Source organism: Phoenix dactylifera, chromosome 10, assembly GCF_009389715.1.
Source record: "Phoenix dactylifera cultivar Barhee BC4 chromosome 10, palm_55x_up_171113_PBpolish2nd_filt_p, whole genome shotgun sequence".
NCBI classification, from domain to species: domain Eukaryota; kingdom Viridiplantae; phylum Streptophyta; class Magnoliopsida; order Arecales; family Arecaceae; genus Phoenix; species Phoenix dactylifera.
The window spans coordinates 15,092,565-15,104,800 of NC_052401.1; the positions used below are offsets into that span (position 1 = coordinate 15,092,565).

General features: G+C 38.3%; 1 pseudogene; it reads left to right on the forward strand.

Annotated features, from left to right (window-relative positions):
- Positions 1-451: 451 nt before the first annotated feature.
- On the forward strand, positions 452-5,224 carry LOC103698811 (annotated as a pseudogene).
- Positions 5,225-12,236: the final 7,012 nt, after the last annotated feature.

Genomic DNA, 12,236 nt, shown 5'->3' on the forward strand with positions numbered 1-12,236 from the left:
CCCTAATCTAAGGGGTTTATCACAAATATAATCAACAGCATATGATAAAACACAATGCCTTTATTCATATTTAAATGTCATGTACATTATTTGGACAAATCAAAAGAAAAACCTTTTGCAATACATATTGCGATTGGCTTGTAGGGCATCTACTCTTTCAAAACTGAGCTACAATAAAGATGCAAATTGAAAGTGGAGCTTGATGATGTTATATCTAAAGAGGAGATCCTTTGTCATCAGAGATCAAGAGCTCTGTAGATCAAAAAGGGGTTTCGAATTCGACTTTGTTACACATTTTTTCCTATTGCCACTCTCTCATGGAAATTGGTCCGGACCGTCCGGCCCGGTTTCATTCACCCTGTCCTACTCCTAATTCTATCTTAATAATTATTAAAATATATAATAGAAAAAATGGTGACTCCGAGAACACGCTCTCTGGAAGCATCCTCGCTCTTCTTCTCCGTTCTTCTCTATCCCACCCAAAGAACTCTCTAGAACCCAATCCCCACTCCTATAAAAACCTACTCTCATCCTCTTATCTCTCGCTTTCGAAATCCCAAATCCAATTGCTCTTTCCTTCGATCACTCATTTGATCTTTCCTTGATCTTTGTGTTTTGGCAATGGAGGAGGACTTCGATCTCCCGGCGGGCGAGGAGGAGATGATGAACGACCTCCCCAACGATGACTACGAGCCCCATCCCATCCTCAAGGTCGGGGAGGAGAAGGAGATCGGCAGGCAGGGCCTCAAGAAGAAGCTCCTCAAGGAGGGACAGGGCTGGGAGACCCCGAAGTCGGCGACGAGGTCGAAGGTCTGCATATTAAAACCAAAAAAAAAAAAATTAATTTCTTGTCTTTCAAAATTTCAATGGGTTTTGCTGCTTTGGTTTTCTTTACCAAAAATTGATCTTCTTGGGTGGTGTCGTTGAATCGCAGTGCATTACACTGGAACGCTGCTGGATGGCTCGAAGTTCGACTCGAGCCGTGATCGCGGGACGCCATTCAAGTTTAAGCTTGGCCAAGGTGAGTTTTTTTTTTTCTTTTTTCCTTGCCTTGAATGGATGGTTAAATGGGATGGTTATTTGATTCATCTTGAGAGGTTTGAAATGGGTTTTGCTTGTACGGTTTTAGTTGTGAAGCATGTGATTACGTCTAATAGATTTGTTGCATTTGGATCATGATGATGAATTGGTCTGCTACTTTTCCTCCACGTTGGTGGTGTTAGACAATTCATAGAAAATTTTTTCATTTGATGTGTTGCTTCTCAGAAACAATAATTCAGTCAACTGACACTGGATTGGTCTTATGATCGGAAGAGAAAGGAGAAGGATCCGAGTTAGATAAGTGATCTCTCATAATTTTTTTTTGATGAAGATAGTATCCATCATTGTTACATTACTGCAAACAATACCAACCATTTTGGGTGATGACTGCTGACGAAATTGCATGAAAGACATTTTGCTGTGGCTACTGTAGTTTGGTTGCCATGTTTACTAATTGATTTTACTCTTAGGAACTTGGTTGCATGGAATTATCCTTGTTTACAGCGGATCCATTAAAGTCCTTTAAAAACAAGAAAAAAAAAGAGACATTAATGACAATTCAGTTTCTTTATTAGCACTTACAAGGTCATTTCATTTGTGTTTAGTATTTTTGTTACTTAAGTTAGCCATGTTACATTTGTATTAATGAGATTATAGATTGGAATTTAAATATTTTTGAACTATCATTGTCAACTAGGCCTTTTTTTGGTAGGACGGTTATAGTATATTTTGCTGTGGTGACTGTAGTTTGGTTGCCATGTTTGCTAATTGATTATACTATTAGTAACTTAGTTGCATGGAGTTATCCTTGTTTACTGTGGATCCATTAAAGTCCTTTAGAAACAAGAAAAAAAAAAGAGACATTCATGATAATTCAGTTTCTTTATCAGCACTTACAAGGTCATTTCATTTAGTGTTTAGTAGTTTTGTTAGTTAAGTTAGCCATGTCACATTTGTATTAATGAGAATATAGATCGGAACTTAAAAATTTTTGAACTATCATTGCCAACTAGGCCTTTTTTTTGGTGGGACGGATATAGTATATTTGAAAGAAGCATCACAGGGTTCAAAATCATTATATTTGATAAGAAGTATTGCACTAGTGTTGACATGGTCTCTCGTTTTTATCTTTTCTGGTCTTTTTCTTATCGACTAATGCTGCATCCTAACTCTAGTTAGTCACTTACCTGATGTTATTTTTTTTTAATTTCTCCCTTTAATATTGTGATAATACTTACCTACAAAATTTCTAGCGACCTTTTGCATTCAGGGTTGCCATTAAAGTGTAGCGTGCCCAGCAGTTCTGTTGAAAAGTTTGGATTGCCTTTGCTTTGTTTGTTACAGGCCAAGTAATAAAGGGATGGGATCAAGGTATTAAGACTATGAAGAAGGGCGAGAATGCCATCTTCACCATCCCTCCGGAGCTGGCATATGGTGAGTCTGGCTCTCCTCCCACCATCCCACCCAATGCCACTCTTCAGTTCGATGTCGAGCTGCTCTCCTGGACCAGTGTAAAGGACATATGCAAAGATGGTGGCATTTTCAAGAAAATCTTGGTTGAAGGAGAGAAATGGGACAATCCAAAAGATCGGGATGAAGTTCTTGGTATGGTCTTTCCCTCATCAGTTTGTTGCATCCTTATGTGTCTATTTTTAAATTTGTACTAACAGTTTGTTCTTTCTGTGCAGTAAACTATGAGGCTAGGCTTGAGGATGGAACTGTCATCTCCAAGTCTGATGGAGTGGAGTTCACTGTTAAGGATGGTTAGCATTTTTCACATAGATTTATTCTGGAATGATGTTTTTGTGTTTCTTACCAGTCTGTCTCTTGCTCAGGGTACTTCTGTCCTGCACTATCAAAGGCTGTGAAAACAATGAAAAAGGGTGAAAAAGTTCTGCTTGCTGTTAAACCACAATGTGAGTTTGAAACAATGATTATAGAACCTTGGTTATTTCCCAATGTCAAACTTCACATGGATTTGTAGCATCCTCATGGCTTTTGTTTTTAATGGGCAGATGCATTTGGTGAGAAAGGTAGGGCAGCATCTGGTGATGAAGGTGCAGTGCCACCAAATGCAACCCTTGATGTGGAACTGGAATTAATCTCTTGGAAGACTGTCACAGAGATTGGTGATGATAAGAAGATCCTTAAGAAGATTCTTAAGGAAGGAGAGGGCTATCAACGTCCCGAATGATGGAGCAGTTGTAAAAGGTGACTGTTCTTTTATAATTTTGTGCTCTTTTCATAGAGGTGGTGGATGCATACTCTCTGAATCTGTTGAATTTTGATCATGGCAGTGAAATTGATTGGAAAGCTGGAGGATGGGACTGTATTTGTGAAAAAAGGCCATGATGAGGAGGAACCATTTGAGTTCAAGACCGATGAAGGTAATAATCCTTTTATAGTAGCATCAAAAATAAAAGGATTAACCTTAAACATAACAGTAATGATGCTAATAATGTGGGCAATGGTCATGGGCAGAACAAGTTATTGAAGGTTTGGATCGTACTGTGGTGACAATGAAGAAGGGAGAGCTTGCTCTGGTGACAATTCCACCTGAATATGCATTTTCTTCAACTGAATCAAAGCAGGATCTTGCTGTAGTTCCTCCCAATTCCACCGTGTATTATGAGGTTGAGCTTGTATCATTTGAGAAGGTTGGTAAGAGTTACCTGGCTCAAGGCTTCTCTTTCTCAACATCCTGTATCCTTCCTAATCTGTACAGCTTGCCTCTCTGACCTCCAGGAGAAAGAGTCATGGGATATGAACAATGGAGAGAAAATTGAGGCAGCTGGGAAGAAGAAAGAAGAAGGAAATGCATTGTTCAAATTGGGCAAATATGCTAGGGCCTCCAAGAAATATGAGAAGGTGGGCTATCGTCAATCTTTTGCTTAGACTATGGTGATAAAGTAGAGACTTATCATGGATTATTAATTGGCTTGCTATATGTTCAGGCAGCCAAGTTTGTAGAATATGATAGCTCATTTTGTGAAGAAGAGAAGAAACAGTCTAGAGCGTTGAAGGTCACTTGCAACCTTAACAATGCAGCTTGCAAGCTCAAACTCAAAGACTTCAAGCAGGCAGAGAAGCTCTGCACCAAGGTATTTGTCTCAACCTCGGTCTGGATATTTTGATTCTCATTGTGAGAAAATGTCCTGGAGCAATCTGCTTTTACATATAATTCGAACTCTGAGAAAATAAATGGCAAATTTTAGGTGTTGGAGATTGAGAGCAAGAATGTGAAAGCTCTCTATAGGAGGGCTCAAGCATACATACAGCTTGCTGATCTGGATTTAGCAGAGGTAGACATCAAGAAAGCACTGGAGATAGATCCTGACAATAGGTATGCTGTTGTGTAATGAATGTTGACCATGATACACCATACCAGCCTGAATCCGGCGGTACGGGGTGTACTTTACCAGTTCCGTACCAGTACTTAATATGGGTGGCATACCGATACTTGGTACGTCAAAAAAAAAATTCGTGTTATACTGTACCGATACTATGCTAGTGTGGCACTGGTATGGGGTCTGGTACTGAGATGGCGAATCTTCTTGTTGATTATGTTCTATTTCTTAGCATAACCATATCTTACTGATTTATGGTTTCTTGGTTCAGGGATGTGAAGCTAGAATACAAGACCCTAAAGGAGAAGGTAAAAGAGTTCAACAAGAAAGATGCCAAGTTTTATGGCAACATGTTTGCTAAATGGAGGAAATTAGAGCATATGGAATCCAATGTAAGGTTTCATTCCAATGTAATTCCTTTTCACCACCACTCATTCCAATGTGAGTGATCTCAGTATTGACTCAATGCCTCGTTAATTGCAGAAATCTGGGAACCAAGCGATGCCAGAGGAGGCAGAACCTATGACCATTGACAGTGCAGCCTAAAGCATGAAAAAGCAGCAGAACTGAGATGTGATGAGTTTAATGGGTATCTTTTCTATCTTCTAGTTTTGGTGGCATGTTTTTGGTCACATTTATGTGACCAATTGTAACAGAATGTTACTTTGTGAACAATAGTGACAGAATGTTACTTTGTGAACAATAGTGACAGAATGTTTCGTGTGAACAATAGTAACAGAATGTTACATGAGTCAATATGTAATTCTGGTAATTAGATTGGTTGGCTAAATTATTCAATGGGTTCAACATGATCCGGACTTGGTCCAGTGTTTTCATCTCGGTTCGTCCTGGTATGGGTTTAGTCTTTTGGGACAATTTCTGAATCCAGTCAATTGGGTTCATTCTTTCTCTAATAGAAAGCAGATAAATAATGATTTCCTGGTGGCGTATCCAATAGCTCGTCTTAGAAGGACAGCAATTCCAGATTTTGTTCAAGGCATTAATGCTGTTTTTGGAGTATTAAAATGGTGAACAGGTAAAATACATTAACTCATCGCAAAGAAAGCGAGCTTGGAAGCTAACAGTGCATGGGTTATCAGTATTTAATATTTTGTTTGAGAGATAAGAATATGAATTGTGAAAAGGAAAAGTTGTCTGCCTGTTTATCATCTATTTTATTCTGCTATGTAACACCAAGTCTCTTAATGTGTTTGTGGATGAAATATATCTGCCTGTTTATATTTCTTCACCCTATCTATGTTCCTCCACCCTGCATTTCTCATTTGTGTTAACTGTAATATTAAATGTTCAAGACCTTCCTCTCTCATTTCTTACTATTTTGGATGGTTCTTTAAAAAAAAAAAAAAAAGAAAAACCCATCTGTCACATATAAATAAACCATATCTAGGTGTTATCACTTTCAAAAGTTGGCCTCATTTAGAATTTATCCACGTATCAGCTTGAGACATTGTAATACTTAAATGTGAAATCAAACCAATGCTATTCCAAATTCGTGAAATCAAATCAGTGATAAATCAAATTTGGACTGTTATTTAGAAACTTCCTTCTAATGGAGTTGCAACTTCAAGTGAAAATTTACTATTTAGAGAGTTCAGATAACGAAGAAATTTGCTATTGAGTTGGTGAAGTCCGCTCTTATGTCAGTAATGTGAAAATATGTTTTTAAATTTGGCTTAAAACGAAACCATTTGTATAATAGGAATTAGATCAGTAGTTCCAACGGTGATCATAGATGGTTCCATCTGTTAGCATCTCAAATTAACACCAAAGATATGTCGGGTATATATACTATTACTATACTTTTGTCTATATTCGTTGAGTGGATTGAGTGGTTACTACAATTTATAGCATGCTATTCATCTCTTTCTATTGATTCAAGTACAAACGTAAATAATATGGTTGCCATGTGTTTCCATTCAATGAATTTTGCCTGATCACACCACCAAGAGCAGGTAACTGACAATTCTGGAAGGCTATGAAGGAACTTGAATGCTTATTTATATTGTCCCGAGAGCTTGAAAATAGTAATCTTATCTCGTTTAATGTTTTTATTTCAGAGAGAGTTTCTATAATCCAATGTGCGCTGAGCTTTCTTTTCATTCTGTTTGATCAGATTGAAGTCCCAAGAAAGAACTATGTACATGTAGAATATAAATAGAGACTGATACATATAGATGCCTCAACATTTAATCATGGGTTTGTAAAAATTTTTGTATGACTGTAAAGCTAGATGATGTCATGTTTTAGAAGCTTGTCTCAAAGCTCAAACCTCGTTTTAAAAAGCTGACTACTGCTCAGCTGGCTGATTTATGAATTATGCATTAAAATATAGCTTGAGCTCAACATAGTTTCCAACTCATCAATTCTGAACGAATCACTTAATGAGCCAAGCTGTCAGCTGAGCTGTTCGCAGCCTTGTGTCCATGATTTAGTAAACCATCCAGAATATATCTTGCTAAAGAGCAGTATATTTGTATTTGTGTCTATTATTAAACTTTCAGGTCTTAGTTCTGATGAATCTCTGGCCTACCTTTAATTATAATGGTAGGTGGTGATGGTTTTTCTCACGAACAACTCATTAAGTTTATTTTATTCATTCACTTCATAAATCGAGCAAAATGGAATTAGTTATATCTGTACACTAGGCAAAGAGGATTTGAATACTTGTTCATATTTGAAAGAAAAAAGAAATAGTCAATTTCTACTAAATTGGAAGGAATGTGTTTTTTTTCTGACAGCTCTACCTATTATCCCCCTCCCTCTCTCTCTCCTCTTTCTGCTTAATCTGTTTAACTCATTATAAATCAGATTGGATTACTTATTTAATAAAATGATCATATTTGAATTTTAATTTTTGACCTGTTTAATAAAAAGGTTTAATAAAAAGGTAGAGTTTAAGTTAGATGGATTTTTGACCTGACCTAATTCGTATCTAGCCTACCCAATTGCCGTCCCTAAAACACGCATGTACAAAAAGTTTGAAAGAGAAGAAGCAAAGAGATCCAGCATAAGCATAAAAGATTTCACCTCCCTGACCTCAAAGAAGGGATTACAATTTGATATTTCAGTCTTCAGTCTCATTTACCTGCAGCCCTACCGTTTTGGCGGAGGTGAATTGTCCCATGTAATTATCTCATACCAAGTTTGTACCAGACAACAGCAACCTTATATAGCCAGTAGTTATAACACTACTCCTATATGTCATATATCTAGAAAATTGTGATTTTCTGGCTATACTCTTTTTTTTTTCTCTGAAGAAAAATTTACTGGCAACAATTATTAAAGCAAATTTGCATCAAAAACCTGCAAGATATCTTTGATCATATGACTCATCTCTTGGACAAGAAACTGAGGACAAACAATGCAAAGATTATCATGAGGTTTCTTGAGACACCAAAAAGGGAGAAAATCAAAAGAACGAAGATTAAAATACTGCAGATATAAGATATTTTGCAGATGCTAACAAGGCATCTCTAAAAAGTATCTTCTCAACAAGCACAGCATGAGGGTCCCATATTGCAATGAGAATATGACCAGCCGCTTGACTATAAAAATCTTGAGAACATGAAAAGAATGGGGCCCTACATTGCAATGGAAAAATGGCCGGTGATGAAGACTTAATCTTCACAGATGAACTGATCAACTACTAAATTAAAGGGGGTTGAAGCTTGGTCCATTGTCAAACATATTGATTGAAAGAATGGTCTTTAAGCACTGCTCGAGCAGCACATAAATGATAACCAAGTTAATTTTCTTTTCTTTTTCATCTCATGCTTTCCAACTGAAAGCCTTGAAGAAGAATTCCTTTTTTCCTGATCTACTCTATTGGAAGAATACTCTGATGTAAACTCAGATACCATTTTGGAACTTGGAACTTCTGCCGTCAAGCAGATCTCGACTTGACTTTCTCGATGATGATGTCCTCTGTTCTTGGACATTTTCTATCTTTTTTTTGCTTTCAAGAATTACTTCAAGAGAGGGGGGCTCTCAAGGAACAACGAGGTTCTTCACAATTAGAGTTATTACCTCCTCAATGATCTCACTGCATTTTGATCCCGCACTGGTTTGATCACATTAGATACTGGAAGAGGAGGCCTTAGAAAGATTCACGTTTCTTGACATTGTTATCTGAAACTGCATCTTCCATTGTCGATTTAGAAGCTTGCGAGTTCTTGGGTGTTTGGGTTTTGATGGGTGGTAAAGCTTCTGTCTTAAAAGGCAGTTCTTCAGTGGCATTTCTTTCGCAGGAACTGCTCCATCTGCGACAATAACTAACAAGTAAAAATGTACTTGACCATAAAATAAGTTATAGGCCGAAAAATGAGCAGGAAAACTTCCTCTGCGGACAGCTACAATTTTATCCATACCATTAAAGAGAGATTTGGAAAGGATAATCAGCATTCAGAGGTAATTTTGGTGTCTTGCATATTATTCCCTTTTTTTTTTTTTTTTTTTTGATCAAAACGGTATTTCATTTCATATTGCATATTATTCCCTCAGAGGATCTATTTCACTTGGAAGGAGAGAAGTGCTTCGTTTTGGTACTTGCAGCCCCAAAGACAAGTACTTCGTGACAACTAAGGTTGCAAATAGGTTGGGTTGAGCTGTGACCCGACCTATGTTAGTAATCCCACATATGCCATGAAAATTCGAAATAATTTTCAGATTGCAGCGGAAAAACTATGCGGAATCCGTTCATCGCATGAACGTATTTTAAAACCATTCGTTTGTAGATAGATTAGAATTAAATTATTTTTAAACTATTTTTAAATCATTAAGAAGATTAGATCTTCACCTTGTGCGGTAGATGGTCTCCGCAAATCTGATTCACGTGGATTTATAGAAGGTTCGATGGAAGTCGCACACGCGTCCGGCCTCTACGGGTATCCACATGAGGTAATGATTCGATCGAAGCCTACGTATCTCTCCGGGGTGCTAGCTCCCTTGCAAAGATGGCTTTTGATGGTTGAAGTCCTCCCTTTCAATCAACTCTTAAATGCTTAGGGAGGAGGAGGAAGAAGGATGGATCAAAAGGAACAAGAACAAAGCCCTACAGCCTTTTTCTTTTTCTTCCCTTTTTAAAACCGAAATGAAGAAGAAAGAGGGCGATCAAGGCTCTTCGTTTTTTTCTCTTGATGGCGGCTCAAAGGAGGAAGAAGGAGGAGAAAGGTTGCTGGCGAAATGCATCAGAAAAGGATGAAGAAGAGGGGTCACACGCCTCCTTCTTTTTAATCCCTAAAGTGATAAGGATGAGTTCCTATTTTTTAGGAACTCATCTTTATCTTTTGTTTTGGCCAACAAGGAGGGGCGTGCACCCCTCCTCTTTCTCCCACGCACACCCCAAGGGGGAGGGGCATGGGGCCCCTCCCTCAAGTTCATTTAAATATGCTATTTAAATAAATTAAAGGGGGTTTTAATTTTGGGTCCATTGCATGAGTCCAATCCTAGTCAAAATAGGATTTTTATGAACCCATTTCAATTTCCTCCAATTCCTAATCCAATTAGAATTTAATTGAGCCATGACTCTATTGAACTCTTCAATCCTAATCCAATTAGGAGTCATGAAATTAATTAGATTAAATTTAAAATTAATTAGGACTTAAGAAAATTCCTAATCTAATCAGGACTTGTTCAATTTTCAGCCCTAAGATAATTAAGACTTTAGAAATCCTATTCCAAATAGGATCTAATTTAATTTGAAATCCCTAATCCAATTAGGACTCCAAAGATCCTACTCCAAGTAGGACTCATGATCAAGTTCCAATTAATTAAATCCAATTAATTAAATTAAATGCAATCCGATTGCAATTATTCCTTCTTCTAACCACTAACTCTTAGCGGGTTTTCCATTTTATCAATCTAATTGATTATTTGTGATTCCTAATCACATTCAACCATCGGATCGGTCATTACCTCTAATGTGTGTGATCCCATAGGTTCCATTCTGACTGGTAGTGAGATATATTGCGATCTCTATCACAATATCATTGAAAACTCCTTTCAATGGGTTGAAACAATTTCAACTCAACTCATCAGGGTTTATCGACCATCAAGATGATCCCTGTGAGTCTCACCATCCACCAGTGACACCTAGCAGTATGTAGTGGCCACCCGCAGCAGAATAGAATGATGAATCTCTTGGTGCAGTTATCGTATGATACAGTCCTTCTATCGTGGATCCCTACAGACCGGAGGTCATGGATAACTCGTCAAACCCCGTCGTCTGTCATATATCTAGATTTATTCGACTTGAGTTCGATAGTGGAAAACTCTTTCTTCCACTGTATATTACTGCCCTGGCCCAAGGTCTTAGAACTCTGTCTAATAAATCACATAGGATCACTCCTCTTCTATCAAGGTCGATAGATTCCATGTAAGTGCATACCCTACTCCTACAGTGAACCTACTGCAGCCAATCTACACTAACAGAACCCATATGACTAGAGACCATGTATAATGTGCAGTCAAACTACAATAACCTCACTGTGAGTAGCCGAAGGCATCGTAGGTCAAGGACTAGTCACACTACTGCAACATCAAGTAAGTCACTGACGAGTGGATAGACATCCAGTGACTTCTTGTTCTTGGTCACGCTCAGTACCCTTGTTCTCTAACAAGCACCTGCACTCTCACTTCAGTGTCCCTACACTGTGGACTCGAGTCTCGTCCATCCATAAGGAAAGCGATCTGTACACTGATCGGATCGATCACCGTCCTCGTGATGGTCCATTGATCCAGGAAGCAATTTTAAAAAATTAATCACCAATGATACATGGCTCAAATTCTCAACTCTTGAGAATATGTAATCATCATCTTATTAATTTCTTGGACGATTCATAGACACATAAACAATATGAATGAAAAGATGCCTATTTATTATTCAATAATAATAAAGTCAAGTACAAATTTATGTCCCAGAATAAATAATGTGTCTGCCAGATTGGCTTTCCTAGGGCATACATCTAACAATCTCCCACCTTGCACTAAAGGCCAATCAGTCAATATCTAAGTCCCATCTTCTCAAGGTGGCTTCAGTCTTTCTGTTGACTTAGTTGCTTAGTGACGGGGTCTGCCACGTTGTCCGTGGTGTCTTACTCTCTTCACCTCGACATATTTCTTTTCGAGGTAGTCGCGTATGAGGTGAAAGGCGCGCTCTATGTGCTTTGGACTTCTGATGAGACCTTGGCTGCTTAGCAAGAGCTATGGCGCCATTATTATCGCAGTAGAGTGGTGATGGCATCTGATGGCATTACATCTAGCTCTGCAATGAATTTCTTGAACCAGAAGGCTTCCTTGCAGCTTCAGAGGCGGCGATATACTCAGCTTCCATGGTAGAATCAGCAATGATCGGTTGTTTGAAACTCTTCCAATTTACCGTACCACCATTGCACAAGAACACATATCCAGATGTTAGACTTTCTATCATCAATATCAGTCATAAAGTCTGAATCTGTGTATCCTTCTACCTTTAACTCCGATGCTCCTCCAAAGACCAAGAACAAATCTTTAGTTCTTCTTAAGTATTTTAAGAATGTTCTTCACAGCTGTCCAGTGCTCTTCGCCTGGATTCGACTGATATCTGCTAGTGACACTCACAGCAAGGGCTATATCAAGGTCGTTGTACATAGCATGGCATACATGAGGCTCCCTGAGTTGCAGAAGCATAAGGAATCCTGCTCATGCGTTGAATCTCTTCAGATGTGTTGGGGCACATCTTTTTGGAGAGATGAATCCCATGCCTAAGGGGTAATAGACCCCTCTTGGAGTTTTCCATACTGGAACCTCTTCAGTACCTCCTCTATGTACATCTTCTGTGATAGGCCAGTT